The 20,424-nt window shown below is 48.1% G+C and overlaps 1 non-coding gene across 1 annotated transcript; it reads left to right on the top strand.

The window, feature by feature from the left end:
- Nucleotides 1-654: 654 nt before the first annotated feature.
- On the top strand, nucleotides 655-728 carry TRNAS-CGA (transfer RNA serine (anticodon CGA)). Its single transcript has one exon. It is a non-coding gene; the product is annotated as a tRNA-Ser (tRNA).
- Nucleotides 729-20,424: the final 19,696 nt, after the last annotated feature.

A 20,424-nucleotide genomic window follows, 5' to 3' on the forward strand; every position in this document is an offset into this window, starting at 1 on the left:
TTCCGCCCTCGCCGTTAGATGACGTTCTACGTCACGTTCGCGGTATTACAGGACGTGCTACGTCCGCCGCTATGGTCGAGGGTGGCGCTGGTGAACACTCTCAAGGCTCGCTTACACCCAGTAAACATAAATACCCACGAGAGCAGCAGATCGGACAGCTGTCGCCGTAGCTCAGTTGGTAAGAGCACCGGACGCGATATTCGGAGGTCGTGGGTTCGGATCCCACCGGCGGCATGGTTGTTTTTCTGCTGCTTTATAAGTAATTTTCTTTCAGCGATTTATTAATCTAAGTATTATTATCCCACTGATGAGCATAACACATAAAGAAAATTAACGTTCCCCTATGCACCTTGGTTTCTTTGACTGTTGGCTACCTTAATAAATTTGTCAAACGGGCCCCTCATTTCATTTAACTTGTCTGCTAATAGCTTAACGAGGGTCTCGGTTCTGGCAGCCTTGATGCCATAGGTAGCATAAGAGGGCTCTCGCACAGTTTCCGCCCTCGCCGTTAGATGACGTTCTACGTCACGTTCGCGGTATTACAGGACGTGCTACGTCCGCCGCTATGGTCGAGGGTGGCGCTGGTGAACACTCTCAAGGCTCGCTTACACCCAGTAAACATAAATACCCACGAGAGCAGCAGATCGGACAGCTGTCGCCGTAGCTCAGTTGGTAAGAGCACCGGACGCGATATTCGGAGGTCGTGGGTTCGGATCCCACCGGCGACATGGTTGTTTTTCTGCTGCTTTATAAGTAATTTTCTCTAAACGATTTATTAATCTAAGTATTATTATCCCACTGATAAGTATAACACAAAAAAAATAGCGTTCCTCTATGCACCTTGGTTTCGGTGACTGTTGGCTCCCTTCATAAATTTGTCAAACGGGCCCCTCATTTCATTTAACTTGTCTGCTAATAGCTTAACGAGTGTCTCGGTTCTGGCAGTCTTGATGCCATAGGTAGCATAAGTGGGCTCTCGCACAGTTTCCGCCCTCGCCGTTAGATGACGTTCTACATCACGCTCGCGGTATTACAGGACGTGCTACGTCCGCCGCTATGGTCGAGGGTGCCGCTGGTGAACACTCTCAAGGCTCGCTTACACCCAGTAAACATAAATACCCACGAGAGCAGCAGATTGGACAGCCGTCGCCGTAGCTCAGTTGGTAAGAGCACCGGACGCGATATTCGGAGGTCGTGTGTTCGGATCCCACCGGCGGCATGGTGGTTTTTTCTGCTACTTTATAATTTTCTTTAAGCGATTTATTAATCTAAGTATTATTATCCCACTTTTAAGCATAACACATAAAAAAAATCAACGTTCCCCAATGCACCTTGCTTTCGGTGACTGTTGGCTCCCTTCATAAATTTGTCAAACGGGCCCCTCATTTCATTTAACTTGTCTGCTAATAGCTTAACGAGGGTCTCGGTTCAGGCAGTCTTGATGCCATAGGTAGCATAGGAGGGCTCTCGCACAGTTTCCGCCCTCGCCGTTAGATGACGTTATACGTCACGTTCGCGGTATTACAGGACGTGCTACGTCCGCCGCTATGGTCGAGGGTGGCGCTGGTGAACACTCTCAAAGCTCGCTTACCCCCAGTAAACATAAATAGCCACGAGAGCAGCAGATTGGACAGCCGTCGCCGTAGCTCAGTTGGTAAGAGCACCGGACGTGATATTCGGAGGTCGTGTGTTCGGATCCCACCGGCGGCATGGTTTTTTCTGCTGCTTTATAAGTAATTTTCTTTAAGTGATTTATTAATCTAAGTATTATTATTCAACTGATAAGCATAACATATAAAAAAAATTAAGGCTCCCCTATGCACCTTGGTTTCGGTGACTGTTGGCTCCCTTCATAAATTTGTTAAACGGGCCCCTCATTTTATTTAACTTGTCTGCTAATAGCTTAACGAGGGTCTCGGTTCTGGCAGTCTTGATGCCATAGGTAGCATAAGAGGGCTCTCGCACAGTTTCCGCCCTCGCCTTTAGATGACGTTCTACGTCACGCTCGCGGTATTACTGGACGTGCTACGTCCGCCGGTATGGTCGAGGGTGGCGCTGGTGAACACTCTCAAGGCTCATTTACACCCAGTAAACATAAATACCCACGAGAGCAGCAGATTGGACAGCCGTCGCCGTAGCTCAGTTGGTAAGAGAACCGGAAGCGATATTCGGAGGTCGTGGGTTCGGATCCCACCGGCGGCATGGTTGTTTTTCTGCTGCTTTATAAGTCATTTTCTTTCAGCGATTTATTAATCTAAGTATTATTATCCCACTGATGAGCATAACACATAAAGAAAATTAACGTTCCCCTATGCACCTTGGTTTCTTTGACTGTTGGCTACCTTAATAAATTTGTCAAACGGGCCCCTCATTTCATTTAACTTGTCTGCTAATAGCTTAACGAGGGTCTCGGTTCTGGCAGCCTTGATGCCATAGGTAGCATAAGAGGGCTCTCGCACAGTTTCCGCCCTCGCCGTTAGATGACGTTCTACGTCACGTTCGCGGTATTACAGGACGTGCTACGTCCGCCGCTATGGTCGAGGGTGGCGCTGGTGAACACTCTCAAGGCTCGCTTACACCCAGTAAACATAAATACCCACGAGAGCAGCAGATCGGACAGCTGTCGCCGTAGCTCAGTTGGTAAGAGCACCGGACGCGATATTCGGAGGTCGTGGGTTCGGATCCCACCGGCGGCATGGTTGTTTTTCTGCTGCTTTATAAGTAATTTTCTCTAAACGATTTATTAATCTAAGTATTATTATCCCACTGATAAGTATAACACAAAAAATAGCGTTCCTCTATGCACCTTGGTTTCGGTGACTGTTGGCTCCCTTCATAAATTTGTCAAACGGGCCCCTCATTTCATTTAACTTGTCTGCTAATAGCTTAACGAGTGTCTCGGTTCTGGCAGTCTTGATGCCATAGGTAGCATAAGTGGGCTCTCGCACAGTTTCCGCCCTCGCCGTTAGATGACGTTCTACATCACGCTCGCGGTATTACAGGACGTGCTACGTCCGCCGCTATGGTCGAGGGTGCCGCTGGTGAACACTCTCAAGGCTCGCTTACACCCAGTAAACATAAATACCCACGAGAGCAGCAGATTGGACAGCCGTCGCCGTAGCTCAGTTGGTAAGAGCACCGGACGCGATATTCGGAGGTCGTGTGTTCGGATCCCACCGGCGGCATGGTGGTTTTTTTTGCTACTTTAAAATTTTCTTTAAGCGATTTATTAATCTAAGTATTATTATCCCACTTTTAAGCATAACACATAAAAAAAATCAACGTTCCCCAATGCACCTTGCTTTCGGTGACTGTTGGCTCCCTTCATAAATTTGTCAAACGGGCCCCTCATTTCATTTAACTTGTCTGCTAATAGCTTAACGAGGGTCTCGGTTCAGGCAGTCTTGATGCCATAGGTAGCATAGGAGGGCTCTCGCACAGTTTCCGCCCTCGCCGTTAGATGACGTTATACGTCACGTTCGCGGTATTACAGGACGTGCTACGTCCGCCGCTATGGTCGAGGGTGGCGCTGGTGAACACTCTCAAGGCTCGCTTACCCCCAGTAAACATAAATAGCCACGAGAGCAGCAGATTGGACAGCCGTCGCCGTAGCTCAGTTGGTAAGAGCACCGGACGCGATATTCGGAGGTCGTGTGTTCGGATCCCACCGGCGGCATGGTTTTTTCTGCTGCTTTATAAGTAATTTTCTTTAAGTGATTTATTAATCTAAGTATTATTATTCAACTGATAAGCATAACATATAAAAAAAAAATTAAGGCTCCCCTATGCACCTTGGTTTCGGTGACTGTTGGCTCCCTTCATAAATTTGTCAAACGGGCCCCTCATTTTATTTAACTTGTCTGCTAATAGCTTAACGAGGGTCTCGGTTCTGGCAGTCTTGATGCCATAGGTAGCATAAGAGGGCTCTCGCACAGTTTCCGCCCTCGCCTTTAGATGACGTTCTACGTCACGCTCGCGGTATTACTGGACGTGCTACGTCCGCCGGTATGGTCGAGGGTGGCGCTGGTGAACACTCTCAAGGCTCATTTACACCCAGTAAACATAAATACCCACGAGAGCAGCAGATTGGACAGCCGTCGCCGTAGCTCAGTTGGTAAGAGAACCGGAAGCGATATTCGGAGGTCGTGGGTTCGGATCCCACCGGCGGCATGGTTGTTTTTCTGCTGCTTTATAAGTAATTTTCTTTCAGCGATTTATTAATCTAAGTATTATTATCCCACTGATGAGCATAACACATAAAGAAAATTAACGTTCCCCTATGCACCTTGGTTTCTTTGACTGTTGGCTACCTTAATAAATTTGTCAAACGGGCCCCTCATTTCATTTAACTTGTCTGCTAATAGCTTAACGAGGGTCTCGGTTCTGGCAGCCTTGATGCCATAGGTAGCATAAGAGGGCTCTCGCACAGTTTCCGCCCTCGCCGTTAGATGACGTTCTACGTCACGTTCGCGGTATTACAGGACGTGCTACGTCCGCCGCTATGGTCGAGGGTGGCGTTGGTGAACACTCTCAAGGCTCGCTTACACCCAGTAAACATAAATACCCACGAGAGCAGCAGATCGGACAGCTGTCGCCGTAGCTCAGTTGGTAAGAGCACCGGACGCGATATTCGGAGGTCGTGGGTTCGGATCCCACCGGCGGCATGGTTGTTTTTCTGCTGCTTTATAAGTAATTTTCTTTAAACGATTTAATAATCTAAGTATTATTATCCCACTGATAAGTATAACACAAAAAAATAGCGTTCCTCTATGCACCTTGGTTTCGGTGACTGTTGGCTCCCTTCATAAATTTGTCAAACGGGCCCCTCATTTCATTTAACTTGTCTGCTAATAGCGTAACGAGTGTCTCGGTTCTGGCAGTCTTGATGCCATAGGTAGCATAAGTGGGCTCTCGCACAGTTTCCGCCCTCGCCGTTAGATGACGTTCTACGTCACGCTCGCGGTGTTACAGGACGTGCTACGTCCGCCGCTATGGTCGAGGGTGGTGCTTGTGAACACTCTCAAGGCTCGCTATCACCCAGTAAACATAAATACCCACGAGAGCAGCAGATTGGACAGCCGTCGCCGTAGCTCAGTTGGTAAGAGCACCGGACGCGATATTCGGAGGTCGTGTGTTCGGATCCCACCGGCGGCATGGTTTTTTCTGCTGCTTTATAAGTAATTTTCTTTAAGCGATTTATTAATCTAAGTATTATTATCCCACTGATAAGCATAACACATAAAAAAAATTAAGGCTCCCCTATGCACCTTGGTTTCGGTGACTGTTGGCTCCCTTCATAAATTTGTCAAACGGGCCCCTCATTTTATTTAATTTGTCTGCTAATAGCTTAACGAGGGTCTCGGTTCTGGCAGTCTTGATGCCATAGGTAGCATAAGAGGGCTCTCGCACAGTTTCCGCCCTCGCCTTTAGATGACGTTCTACGTCACGCTCGCGGTATTACAGGACGTGCTACGTCCGCCGGTATGGTCGAGGGTGGCGCTGGTGAACACTCTTAAGGCTTGCTTACACCCAGTAAACATAAATACCCACGAGAGCAGCAGATTGGACAGCCGTCGCCGTAGCTCAGTTGGTAAGAGCACCGGACGCGATATTCGGAGGTCGTGGGTTCGGATCCCACCGGCGGCATGGTTGGTTTTCTGCTGCTTTATAAGTAATTTTCTTTAAGCGATTTATTAATCTAAGTATTATTATCCCACTGATAAGCATAACACATAAAAAAATTAACGTTCCTCTATGCACCTTGGTTTCGGTGACTGTTGGCTCCCTTCATAAATTTCTCAAACGGGCCCCTCATTTCATTTAACTTGTCTGCAAATAGCTTAACGAGGGTCTCGGTTCTGGCAGTCTTGATGCCATAGGTAGCATAAGAGGGCTGTCGCACAGTTTCCGCCCTCGCCGTTAGATGACGTTCTACATCACGCTCGCGGTATTACAGGACGTGCTACGTCCGCCGCTATGGTCGAGGGTGGCGCTGGTGAACACTCTCAAGGCTCGCTTACACCCAGTAAACATAAATACCCACGAGAGCAGCAGATTGGACAGCCGTCGCCGTAGCTCAGTTGGTAAGAGCACAGGACGCGATATTCGGAGGTCGTGGGTTCGGATCCCACCGGCGGCATGGTGGTTTTTTCTGCTACTTTATAATTTTCTTTAGGCGATTTATTAATCTAAGTATTATTATCCCACTGTTAAGCATAACACATAAAAAAAATTAACGTTCCCCTATGCACCCTGGTTTCGGTGACTGTTGGCTCCCTTCATAAATTTGTCAAACGGGCCCCTGAATTCATTTAACTTGTCTGCTAATAGCTTAACGAGGGTCGCGATTCTGGCAGTTTTAATGCCATAGGTAGCATAAGAGGGCTCTCGCACAGTTTCCGCCCTCGCCGTTAGATGACGTTCTACGTCACGCTCGCGGTATTACAGGACGTGCTACGTCCGCCGCTATGGTCGAGGGTGGCGCTGGTGAACACTCTCAAGGCTCGCTTACACCCAGTAAACATAAATACCCACGAGAGCAGCAGATTGGACAGCCGTCGCCGTAGCTCAGTTGGTAAGAGCACCGGACGCGTTATTCGGAGGTCGCGGGTTCGGATCCCACCGGCGGCATGGTTGTTTTTCTGCTGCTTTATAAGTAATTTTGTTTAAGCGATTTAATAATCTAAGTATTACTATCCCACTGATAAGCATAACACAAAAAAATCAACGTTCCCCTGTGCACCTTGGTTTCGGTGACTGTTGGCTCCCTTCATAAATTTGTCAAACGGGCCCCTCAATTCATTTAACTTGTCTGCTAATAGCTTAACGAGGGTCTCGGTTCTGGCAGTCTTGATGCCATAGGTAGCATAAGAGGGCTCTCGCACAGTTTCCGCTCTCGCCGTTAGATGACGTTCTACGGCACGCTCGCGGTATTACAGGACGTGCTACGTCCGCCGCTACTTCGAGGGTGGCGCTGGTGAACACTCTAAGGCTCGCTTACACCCAGTAAACATAAATACCCAGGAGAGCATCAGATTGGACAGCAGTCCCCGTAGCTCTGTTGGTAACAGCACCGGACGCGATATTCGGAGGTCGTGGGTTCGGATCCCGCCGGCGGCATGGTTGTTTTTTCTGCTGCTTTATAAGTAATTTTCTTTATGCGATTTATTAATCTAAGTATTATTATCCCATTGATAAGCATAACACATAAAAAAAATTAACGTTCCCCTATGCACCTTGGTTTCGGTGACTGTTGGCTCCCTTCATACATTTGTCAAACGGGCCCCTCATTTCATTTAACTTGTCTGCTAATAGCTTAAAGAGGGTCTCGGTTCTGGCAGTCGATGTCATAGGCAGCATAAGAAGGCTCTCGCACAGTTTCCGCCCTCGCCGTTATATGACGTTCTACGTCACGCTCGCGGTATTACAGGACGTGCTACGTCCGCCGCCATGGTCGAGGGTGGCGATGGTGAACACTCTCGAGGCTCGCTTACACCCAGTAAACATAAATACCCACGAGAGGAGCAGATTCGACAGCCGTCACCGTAGCTCAGTTGGTAAGAGCACCGGACGCGATATTCGGAGGTCGTGGGTTAGGATCCCACCGGCGGCATGGTTGTTTTTCTGCTGCTTTATAAGTAATTTTCTTTAAGCGATTTATTAATCTAAGTATTATTATCCCACTGATAAGCATAACACATAAAAAAAATTAACGTTCCCCTATGCACCTTGGTTTCGGTGACTGTTGGCTCCCTTCATAAATTTGTCAAACGGGCCCCTCATTTCATTTAACTTGTCTGCTAATAGCTTAACGAGGGTCTCGGTTCTGGCAGTCTTGATGCCATAGGTAACATAAGAGGGCTCTCGCACAGTTTCCGCCCTCGCCGTTAGATGACGTTCTACGTCACGCTCGCGGTATTACAGGACGTGCTACGTCCGCCGCTATGGTCGAGGGTGGCGCTGGTGAACACTCTCGAGGCTCGCTTACACCCAGTAAACATAAATACCCACGAGAGCAGCAGATTGGACAGCCGTCGCCGTAGCTCAGTTGGTAAGAGCACCGGACGCGATATTCGGAGGTCGTGGGTTCGGATCCCACCGGCGGCATGGTTGTTTCTTCTGCTGCTTTATAAGTAATTTTCTTTAAGCGATTTATTAATCTAAGTATTATTATCCCACTGATAAGCATAACACAAAAAAAATTAACGTTCCCCTATGCACCTTGGTTTCGGTGACTGTTGGCTCCCTTCATAAATTTGTCAAACGGGCCCCTCAATACATTTAACTTGTCTGCTAATAGGTTAACGAGGGTCTCGGTTCTGGCAGTCTTGATTCCATAGGTAGCATAAGAGGGCTCTCGCACAGTTTCCGCCCTCGCCGTTAGATGACGTTCTACGTCACGCTCGCGGTATTACAGGACGTGCTACGTCCGCCGCTATGGTCGAGGGTGGCGCTGGTGAACACTCCCAAGGCTCTTTTACACCCATTAAACATAAATACCCACGAGAGCAGCAGATTGGACAGCCGTCGCCGTAGATCAGTTGGTAAGAGCACCGGACGCGATATTCGGAGGTCGTGGGTTCGGATCCCACCGGCGGCATGGTTGTTTTTTCTGCTGCTTTATAAGTAATTTTCGTTAAGCGATTTATTAATCTAAGTATTATTATCCCACTGATAAGCATAACACATAAAAAAAATTAACGTTCCCCTATGCACCTTGGTTTCGGTGACTGTTGGCTCCCTTCATAAATTTGTCAAACGGGCCCCTCATTTCATTTACTTGTCTGCTAATAGCTAAACGAGGGTCTCGGTTCTGGCAGTCTTGATGCCATATGTAGAATAAGAGGGCTCTCGCACAGTTTCCACCCTCGCCGTTAGATGACGTTCTACGTCACGCTCGTGGTATTACAGGACGTGCTACGTCCGCCGCTATGGTCGAGGGTGGCGCTGGTGAACACTCCCAAGGCTCGATTACACCCATTAAACATAAATACCCACGAGAGCAGCAGATTGGACAGCCGTCGCCGTAGCTCAGTTGGTAAGAGCACCGGACGCGATATTCGGAGGTCGTGGGTTCGGATCCCACCGGCGGCATGGTTGTTTTTCTGCTGCTTTATAAGTAATTTTCTTTAAGCGATTTATTAATCTAAGTATTATTATCACACTGATAAGCATAACACATAAAAAAATTAACGTTCCCCTATGCACCTTGGTTTCGGTGACTGCTGGCTCCCTTCATAAATTTGTCAAACGGGCCCCTCATTTCATTTAACTTGTCTGCTAATAGCTTAACGAGAGTCTTGGTTCTGGCAGTCTTGATGCCATAGGTAACATGAGAGGGCTCTCGCACAGTTTCCGCCCTCGCCGTTAGATGACGTTCTACGTCACGCTCGCGGTATTACAGGACGTGCTACGTCCGCCGCTATGGTCGAGGGTGGCGCTGGTGAACACTCTCGAGGCTCGCTTACACCCAGTAAACATAAATACCCACGAGAGCAGCAGATTGGACAGCCGTCGCCGTAGCTCAGTTAATAAGAGCACCGGACGCGATATTCGGAGGTCGTGGGTTAGGATCCCACCGGCGGCATGGTTGTTTTTCTGCTGCTTTATAAGTAATTTTCTTTAAGCGATTTATTAATCTAAGTATTATTATCCCACTGATAAGCATAAGACATAAAAAAAATTAACGTTCCCCTATGCACTTTGGTTTCGGGACTGTTGGCTCCCTTCATAAATTTTTGAAACGGGCCCCCCATTTCATTTAACTTGCCTGCTAATAGCTTAACGAGGGTCTCGGTTCTGCAGTCTTGATGCCATAGGTAGCATAAGAGGGCTCTCGCACAGTTTCCGCCCTCGCCGTTAGATTACGTTCTACGTCACGCTCGTGGTATTACAGGACGTGCTACGTCCGCCGCTATGGTCGAGGGTGGCGCTGGTGAACACTCCCAAGGCTCGCTTACACCACCTAAACATAAATACCCACGAGAACAGCAGATTGGACAGCCGTCGCCGTAGCTCAGTTGGTAAGAGCACCGGACGCGATATTAGGAGGTCGTGGGTTCGGATCCCACCGGCGGCATGGTTGTTTTTTCTGCTGCTTTATAAGTAATTTTCTTTAAGCGATTTATTAATCTAAGTCTTATTATCCCACTGATAAGCATAACACATAAAAAAATTAACGTTCCCCTATGCACCTTGGTTTCGGTGACTGTTGGCTCCCTTCATAAATTTGTCAAACGAGCCCCTCATTTCATTTAACTTGTCTGCTAATAGCTTAACGAGGGTCTCGGTTCTGGCAGTCTTGATGCCATAGGTAACATAAGAGGGCTCTCGCAGAGTTTCCGCCCTCGCCGTTAGATGACGTTCTACGTCACGCTCGTGGTATTACAGGACGTGCTACGTCCGCCGCTATGGTCGAGGGTGGCGCTGGTGAACACTCCCAATGCTCGATTACACCCATTAAACATAAATACCCACGAGAGCAGCAGATTGGACAGCCGTCGCCGTAGCTCAGTTGGTAAGAGCACCGGACGCGATATTCGGAAGTCGTGGGTTCGGATCCCACCGGCGGCATGGTTGTTTTTCTGCTGCTTTATAATTAATTTTCTTTAAGCGATTTATTAATCTAAGTATTATTATCACACTGATAAGCATAACACATAAAAAAATTAACGTTCTCCTATGCACCTTGGTTTCGGTGACTGTTGGCTCCCTTCATAAATTTGTCAAACGGGCCCCTCATTTCATTTAACTTGTCTGCTAATAGCTTAACGAGAGTCTCGGTTCTGGCAGTCTTGATGCCATAGGTAACATGAGAGGGCTCTCGCACAGTTTCCGCCCTCGCCGTTAGATGACGTTCTACGTCACGCTCGCGGTATAACAGGATGTGCTACGTCCGCCGCTATGGTCGAGGGTGGCGCTGGTGAACACTCTCGAGGCTCGCTTACACCCAGTAAACATAAATACCCACGAGAGCAGCAGATTGGACAGCCGTCGCCGTAGCTCAGTTAATAAGAGCACCGGACGCGATATTCGGAGGTCGTGGGTTAGGATCCCACCGGCGGCATGGTTGTTTTTCTGCTGCTTTATAAGTAATTTTCTTTAAGCGATTTATTAATCTAAGTATTATTATCCCACTGATAAGCATAACACATAAAAAAAAATTAACGTTCCCCTATGCACTTTGGTTTCGGTGACTGTTGGCTCCCTTCATAAATTTTTGAAACGGGCCCCTCATTTCATTTAACTTGCCTGCTAATAGCCTAACGAGGGTCTCGGTTCTGCAGTCTTGATGCCATAGGTAGCATAAGAGGGCTCTCGCACAGTTTCCGCCCTCGCCGGTAGATTACGTTCTACGTCACGCTCGTGGTATTACAGGACGTGCTACGTCCGCCGCTATGGTCGAGGGTGGCGCTGGTGAACACTCCCAAGGCTCGCTTACACCACCTAAACATAAATACCCACGAGAACAGCAGATTGGACAGCCGTCGCCGTAGCTCAGTTGGTAAGAGCACCGGACGCGATATTAGGAGGTCGTGGGTTCGGGTCCTACCGGGGGGATTGTTTTTTTCTGCTGCTTTATAAGTAATATTCTTTAAGTGACTTATTAATCTAAGCATCATTATCCCACTGATAAGCATAACACATAAAAAAGTAACGTTCCCCTATGCACCTTTGTTTCGGTGACTGTTGGCTCCCTTCATAAATTTGTCACACGGGCCCCTCATTTCATTTAACTTGTCTGCTAATAGCTTAACGGGGGTCTCGATACTGGCAGTCTTGATGCCATAGGCAGCATAAGAAGGCTCTCGCACAGTTTCCGCCCTCGCGGTTAGATGACGTTCTACGTCACGCTCGCGGTATTAAAGGACGTGCTACGTCCGCCGCTATGGTCGAGGGTGGCGCCGGTGAACACTCTCAAGGCTCGCTTACACCCAGTAAACATAAATACCCACGAGAGCAGCAGATTGGACAGCCGTCGCCGTAGCTCAGTTGGTAAGAACACTGGACGCGATATTCGGAGGTCGTGGGTTCGGATCCCACCGGCGGCATGGTTGTTTCTTCTGCTGCTTTATAAGTAATTTTCTTTAAGCGATCTATTAATCTAAGTATTATTATCCCACTGATAAGCATAACACAAAAAAAAATTAACGTTCCCCTATGCACCTTGGTTTCGGTGACTGTTGGCTCCCTTCATAAATTTGTCAAACGGGCCCCTCAATACATTTAACTTGTCTGCTAATAGGTTAACGAGGGTCTCGGTTCTGGCAGTCTTGATTCCATAGGTAGCATGAGAGGGCTCTCGCACAGTTTCCGCCCTCGCCGTTAGATGACGTTCTACGTCACGCTCGCGGTATTACAGGACGTGCTACGTCCGCCGCTATGGTCGAGGGTGGCGCTGGTGAACACTCCCAAGGCTCTTTTACACCCATTAAACATAAATACCCACGAGAGCAGCAGATTGGACAGCCGTCGCCGTAGATCAGTTGGTAAGAGCACCGGACGCGATATTCGGAGGTCGTGGGTTCGGATCCCACCGGCGGCATGGTTGTTTTTTCTGCTGCTTTATAAGTAATTTTCGTTAAGCGATTTATTAATCTAAGTATTATTATCCCACTGATAAGCATAACACATAAAAAAAATTAACGTTCCCCTATGCACCTTGGTTTCGGTGACTGTTGGCTCCCTTCATAAATTTGTCAAACGGGCCCCTCATTTCATTTAACTTGTCTGCTAATAGCTAAACGAGGGTCTCGGTTCTGGCAGTCTTGATGCCATATGTAGCATAAGAGGGCTCTCGCACAGTTTCCACCCTCGCCGTTAGATGACGTTCTACGTCACGCTCGTGGTATTACAGGACGTGCTACGTCCGCCGCTATGGTCGAGGGTGGCGCTGGTGAACACTCCCATGGCTCGCTTACACCCATTAAACATAAATACCCACGAGAGCAGCAGATTGGACAGCCGTCGCCGTAGCTCAGTTGGTAAGAGCACCGGACGCGATATTCAGAGGTCGTGGGTTCGGATCCCACCGGCGGCATGGTTGTTTTTCTGCTGCTTTATAAGTAATTTTCTTTAAGCGATTTATTAATCTAAGTATTATTATCCCGCTGATAAGCATAACACAAAAAAAATTAACGTTCCCCTATACACCTTGGTTTCGGTGACTGTTGGTTCCCTTCAGAAATTTGTCAAACGGGCCCCTGAATTCATTTAACTTGTCTGCTAATAGCTAAATGAGGGTCTCGGTTCTGGCAGTCTTGATGCCATAGGTAGCATAAGAGGGCTCTCGCACAGTTTCCACCCTCGCCTTTAGATGACGTTCTACGTCACGCTCGTGGCATTACAGGACGTGCTACGTCCGCCGCTATGGTCGAGGGTGGCGCTGGTGAACACTCCCAAGGCTCGCTTACACCACCTAAACATAAATACCCACGAGAACAGCAGATTGGACAGCCGTCGCCGTAGCTCAGTTGGTAAGAGCACCGGACGCGATATTAGGAGGTCGTGGGTTCGGATCCCACCGGCGGCATGGTTGTTTTTTCTGCTGCTTTATAAGTAATTTTCTTTAAGCGATTTATTAATCTAAGTCTTATTATCCCACTGATAAGCATAACACATAAAAAAATTAACGTTCCCCTATGCACCTTGGTTTCGGTGACTGTTGGCTCCCTTCATAAATTTGTCAAACGGGCCCCTCATTTCATTTAACTTGTCTGCTAATAGCTTAACGAGGGTCTCGGTTCTGGCAGTCTTGATGCCATAGGTAACATAAGAGGGCTCTCGCAGAGTTTCCGCCCTCGCCGTTAGATGACGTTCTACGTCACGCTCGTGGTATTACAGGACGTGCTACGTCCGCCGCTATGGTCGAGGGTGGCGCTGGTGAACACTCCCAAGGCTCGATTACACCCATTAAACATAAATACCCACGAGAGCAGCAGATTGGACAGCCGTCGCCGTAGCTCAGTTGGTAGAGCACCGGACGCGATATTCGGAGGTCGTGGGTTCGGATCCCACCGGCGGCATGGTTGTTTTTCTGCTGCTTTATAATTAATTTTCTTTAAGCGATTTTTTAATCTAAGTATTATTATCACACTGATAAGCATAACACATAAAAAAATTAACGTTCTCCTATGCACCTTGGTTTCGGTGACTGTTGGCTCCCTTCATAAATTTGTCAAACGTGCCCCTCATTTCATTTAACTTGTCTGCTAATAGCTTAACGAGAGTCTCGGTTCTGGCAGTCTTGATGCCATAGGTAACATGAGAGGGCTCTCGCACAGTTTCCGCCCTCGCCGTTAGATGACGTTCTACGTCACGCTCGCGGTATTACAGGACGTGCTACGTCCGCCGCTATGGTCGAGGGTGGCGCTGGTGAACACTCTCGAGGCTCGCTTACACCCAGTAAACATAAATACCCACGAGAGCAGCAGATTGGACAGCCGTCGCCGTAGCTCAGTTAATAAGAGCACCGGACGCGATATTCGGAGGTCGTGGGTTAGGATCCCACCGGCGGCATGGTTGTTTTTCTGCTGCTTTATAAGTAATTTTCTTTAAGCGATTTATTAATCTAAGTATTATTATCCCACTGATAAGCATAACACATAAAAAAAAATTAACGTTCCCCTATGCACTTTGGTTTCGGTGACTGTTGGCTCCCTTCATAAATTTTTGAAACGGGCCCCTCATTTCATTTTACTTGCCTGCTAATAGCTTAACGAGGGTCTCGGTTCTGCAGTCTTGATGCCATAGGTAGCATAAGAGGGCTCTCGCACAGTTTCCGCCCTCGCCGGTAGATTACGTTCTACGTCACGCTCGTGGTATTACAGGACGTGCTACGTCCGCCGCTATGGTCGAGGGTGGCGCTGGTGAACACTCCCAAGGCTCGCTTACACCACCTAAACATAAATACCCACGAGAACAGCAGATTGGACAGCCGTAGCCGTAGCTCAGTTGGTAAGAGCACCGGACGCGATATTAGGAGGTCGTGGGTTCGGATCCCACCGGCGGCATGGTTGTTTTTTCTGCTGCTTTATAAGTAATTTTCTTTAAGCGATTTATTAATCTAAGTCCTATTATCCCACTGATAAGCATAACACATAAAAAAATTAACGTTCCCCTATGCACCTTGGTTTCGGTGACTGTTGGCTCCCTTCATAAATTTGTCAAACGGGCCCCTCATTTCATTTAACTTGTCTGCTAATAGCTTAACGAGGGTCTCGGTTCTGGCAGTCTTGATGCCATATGTAGCATAAGAGGGCTCTCGCACAGTTTCCACCCTCGCCGTTAGATGACGTTCTACGTCACGCTCGTGGTATTACAGGACGTGCTACGTCCGCCGCTATGGTCGAGGGTGGCGCTGGTGAACACTCCCATGGCTCGCTTACACCCATTAAACATAAATACCCACGAGAGCAGCAGATTGGACAGCCGTCGCCGTAGCTCAGTTGGTAAGAGCACCGGACGCGATATTCAGAGGTCGTGGGTTCGGATCCCACCGGCGGCATGGTTGTTTTTCTGCTGCTTTATAAGTAATTTTCTTTAAGCGATTTATTAATCTAAGTATTATTATCCCGCTGATAAGCATAACACAAAAAAATTAACGTTCCCCTATGCACCTTGGTTTCGGTGACTGTTGGTTCCCTTCAGAAATTTGTCAAACGGGCCCCTGAATTCATTTAACTTGTCTGCTAATAGCTAAACGAGGGTCTCGGTTCTGGCAGTCTTGATGCCATAGGTAGCATAAGAGGGCTCTCGCACAGTTTCCGCCCTCGCCGTTAGATGACGTTCTACGTCACGCTCGTGGTATTACAGAACGTGCTACGTCCGCCGCTATGGTCGAGGGTGGCGCTGGTGAACACTCCCAAGGCTCGATTACACCCATTAAACATAAATACCCACGAGAGCAGCAGATTGGACAGCCGTCGCCGTAGCTCAGTTGGTAGAGCACCGGACGCGATATTCGGAGGTCGTGGGTTCGGATCCCACCGGCGGCATGGTTGTTTTTCTGCTGCTTTATAATTAATTTTCTTTAAGCGATTTTTTAATCTAAGTATTATTATCACACTGATAAGCATAACACATAAAAAAATTAACGTTCTCCTATGCACCTTGGTTTCGGTGACTGTTGGCTCCCTTCATAAATTTGTCAAACGGGCCCCTCATTTCATTTAACTTGTCTGCTAATAGCTTAACGAGAGTCTCGGTTCTGGCAGTCTTGATGCCATAGGTAACATGAGAGGGCTCTCGCACAGTTTCCGCCCTCGCCGTTAGATGACGTTCTACGTCACGCTCGCGGTATTACAGGACGTGCTACGTCCGCCGCTATGGTCGAGGGTGGCGCTGGTGAACACTCTCGAGGCTCGCTTACACCCAGTAAACATAAATACCCACGAGAGCAGCAGATTGGACAGCCGTCGCCGTAGCTCAGTTAATAAGAGCACCGGACGCGATATTCGGAGGTCGTGGGTTAGGATCCCACCGGCGGCATGGTTGTTTTTCTGCTGCTTTATAAGTAATTTTCTTTAAGCGATTTATTAATCTAAGTATTATTATCCCACTGATAAGCATAACACATAAAAAAAAATTAACGTTCCCCTATGCACTTTGGTTTCGGTGACTGTTGGCTCCCTTCATAAATTTTTGAAACGGGCCCCTCATTTCATTTTACTTGCCTGCTAATAGCTTAACGAGGGTCTCGGTTCTGCAGTCTTGATGCCATAGGTAGCATAAGAGGGCTCTCGCACAGTTTCCGCCCTCGCCGGTAGATTACGTTCTACGTCACGCTCGTGGTATTACAGGACGTGCTACGTCCGCCGCTATGGTCGAGGGTGGCGCTGGTGAACACTCCCAAGGCTCGCTTACACCACCTAAACATAAATACCCACGAGAACAGCAGATTGGACAGCCGTAGCCGTAGCTCAGTTGGTAAGAGCACCGGACGCGATATTAGGAGGTCGTGGGTTCGGATCCCACCGGCGGCATGGTTGTTTTTTCTGCTGCTTTATAAGTAATTTTCTTTAAGCGATTTATTAATCTAAGTCTTATTATCCCACTGATAAGCATAACACATAAAAAAATTAACGTTCCCCTATGCACCTTGGTTTCGGTGACTGTTGGCTCCCTTCATAAATTTGTCAAACGGGCCCCTCATTTCATTTAACTTGTCTGCTAATAGCTTAACGAGGGTCTCGGTTCTGGCAGTCTTGATGCCATAGGTAACATAAGAGGGCTCTCGCAGAGTTTCCGCCCTCGCCGTTAGATGACGTTCTACGTCACGCTCGCGGTATTACAGGACGTGCTACGTCCGCCGCTATGGTCGAGGGTGGCGCTGGTGAACACTCTCGAGGCTCGCTTACACCGAGTAAACAAATACCCACGAGAGCAGCAGATTGGACAGCCGTCGCTGTAGCTCAGTTGGTAAGAGCACCGGACGCGATATTCGGCGGTCGTGGGTTCGGGTCCCACCGGGGGGATTGTTTTTTTCTGCTGCTTTATAAGTAATATTCTTTAAGTGACTTATTAATCTAAGCATCATTATCCCACTGATAAGCATAACACATAAAAAAAGTAACTTTCCCCTATGCACCTTTGTTTCGGTGACTGTTGGCTCCCTTCATAAATTTGTCACACGGGCCCCTCATTTCATTTAACTTGTCTGCTAATATCTTAACGGGGGTCTCGATACTGGCAGTCTTGATGCCATAGGCAGCATAAGAAGGCTCTCGCACAGTTTCCGCCCTCGCCGTTAGATGACGTTCTACGTCACGCTGGCGGTATTAAAGGACGTGCTACGTCCGCCGCTATGGTCGAGGGTGGCGCCGGTGAACACTCTCAAGGCTCGCTTACACCCAGTAAACATAAATACCCACGAGAGCAGCAGATTGGACAGCCGTCGCCGTAGCTCAGTTGGTAAGAACACCGGACGCGATCTTCGAAAGTCGTGGGTTCGAATCCCACAGGCGGCATGGTTGTTTTTCTGCTGCTTTATAAGTAATTTTCTTTAAGCGATTTAATAATCTAAGTATTATTATCCCACTGATAAGCATAACACAAAAAAAATTAACGTTCCCCTATGCACCTTGGTTTCGGTGACTGTTGGCTCCCTTCTTAAATTTGTCAAACGGGTCCCTCATTTCATTTAACTTGTCTGCTAATAGGTTAACGAGGGTCTCGGTTCTGGCAGTCTTGATTCCATAGGTAGCATAAGAGGGCTCTCGCACAGTTTCCGCCCTCGCCGTTAGATGACGTTCTACGTCACGCTCGCGGTATTACAGGACGTGCTACGTCCGCCGCTATGGTCGAGGGTGGCGCTGGTGAACACTCCCAAGGCTCTTTTACACCCATTAAACATAAATACCCACGAGAGCAGCAGATTGGACAGCCGTCGCCGTAGATCAGTTGGTAAGAGCACCGGACGCGATATTCGGAGGTCGTGGGTTCGGATCCCACCGGCGGCATGGTTGTTTTTTCTGCTGCTTTATAAGTAATTTTCTTTAAGCGATTTATTAATCTAAGTATTATTATCCCACTGATAAGCATAACACATAAAAAAAATTAACGTTCCCCTATGCACCTTGCTTTCGGTGACTGTTGGCTCCCTTCATAAATTTGTCAAACGGGCCCCTCATTTCATTTAACATGTCTTCTAATAGCTTAACTAGGGTCTCGGTTCTGGCAGTCTTGATGACATAGGTAGCATAAGAGGGCTCTCGCACAGTTTACGCCCTCGCCGTTAGAAGACGTTCTACATCACGCACGTGGTATTACAGGACGTGCTACGTCCGCCGCTATGGTCGAGGGTGGCGCTGGTGAACACTCCCAAGGCTCGCTTACACCCATTAAACATATATACCCACAGGAGCAGCAGATTGGACAGCCGTCGCCGTAGCTCAGTTGGTAAGAGCACCGGACGCGATATTTGGAGGTCGTGGGTTCGGATCCCACCGTCGGCGTGGTTGTTTTTTCTGCTGCTTTATATGTAATTTTCTTTAAGCGATTTATTAATCTAAGTATAATTATCCCACTGATAAGCATAACACATAAAAAAAAATTAACGTTCCCCTATGCACCTTGGTTTCGGAGACTGTTGGCTCCCTTCATAAATTTGTCAAACGGGCCCCTCATTTCATTTAACTTGTCTGCTAATAGCTTAACGAGAGTCTCGGTTCTGGCAGTCTTGATGCCATCGGTAACATGAGAGGGCTCTCGCACAGTTTCCGCCCTCGCCGTTAGATGACGTTCTACGTCACGCTCGCGGTATTACAGGACGTGCTACGTCCGCCGCTATGGTCGAGGGTGGCGCTGGTGAACACTCTCGAGGCTCGCTTACACCCAGTAAACAAATACCCACGAGAGCAGCAGATTGGACAGCCGTCGCTGTAGCTCAGTTGGTAAGAGCACCGGACGCGATATTCGGCGGTCGTGGGTGCGGGTCCCACCGGGGGGATTGTTTTTTTTCTGCTGCTTTATAAGTAATATTCTTTAAGTGACTTATTAATCTAAGCATTATTATCCCACTGATAAGCATAACACATAAAAAAAGTAACGTTCCCCTATGCACCTTTGTTTCGGTGACTGTTGGCTCCCTTCATAAATTTGTCACACGGGCCCCTCATTTCATTTAACTTGTCTGCTAATAGCTTAACGGGGGTCTCGATACTGGCAGTCTTGATGCCATAGGCAGCATAAGAAGGCTCTCGCACTGTTTCCGCCCTCGCCGTTAGATGACGTTCTACGTCACGCTCGCGGTATTAAAGGACGTGCTACGTCCGCCGCTATGGTCGAGGGTGGCGCCGGTGAACACTCTCAAGGCTCGCTTACACCCAGTAAACATAAATACCCACGAGAGCAGCAGATTGGACAGCCGTCGCCGTAGCTCAGTTGGTAAGAACACCGGACGCGATCTTCGAAAGTCGTGGGTTCGAATCCCACAGGCGGCATGGTTGTTTTTCTGCTGCTTTATAAGTAATTTTCTTTAAGCGATTTAATAATCTAAGTATTATTATCCCACTGATAAGCATAACACAAAAAAAATTAACGTTCCCCTATGCACCTTGGTTTCGGTGACTGTTGGCTCCCTTCTTAAATTTGTCAAACGGGTCCCTCATTTCATTTAACTTGTCTGCTAATAGGTTAACGAGGGTCTCGGTTCTGGCAGTCTTGATTCCATAGGTAGCATAAGAGGGCTCTCGCACAGTTTCCGCCCTCGCCGTTAGATGACGTTCTACGTCACGCTCGCGGTATTACAGGACGTGCTACGTCCGCCGCTATGGTCGAGGGTGGCGCTGGTGAACACTCCCAAGGCTCGCTTACACCCATTAAACATAAATACCTCGAGAGCAGCAGATTGGACAGCCGTCGCCATAGATCAGTTGGTAAGAGCACCGGACGCGATATTCGGAGGTCGTGGGTTAGGATCCCACC

This window comes from Amblyomma americanum, chromosome 6 (assembly GCF_052857255.1).
Source record: "Amblyomma americanum isolate KBUSLIRL-KWMA chromosome 6, ASM5285725v1, whole genome shotgun sequence".
Classification (NCBI taxonomy): domain Eukaryota; kingdom Metazoa; phylum Arthropoda; class Arachnida; order Ixodida; family Ixodidae; genus Amblyomma; species Amblyomma americanum.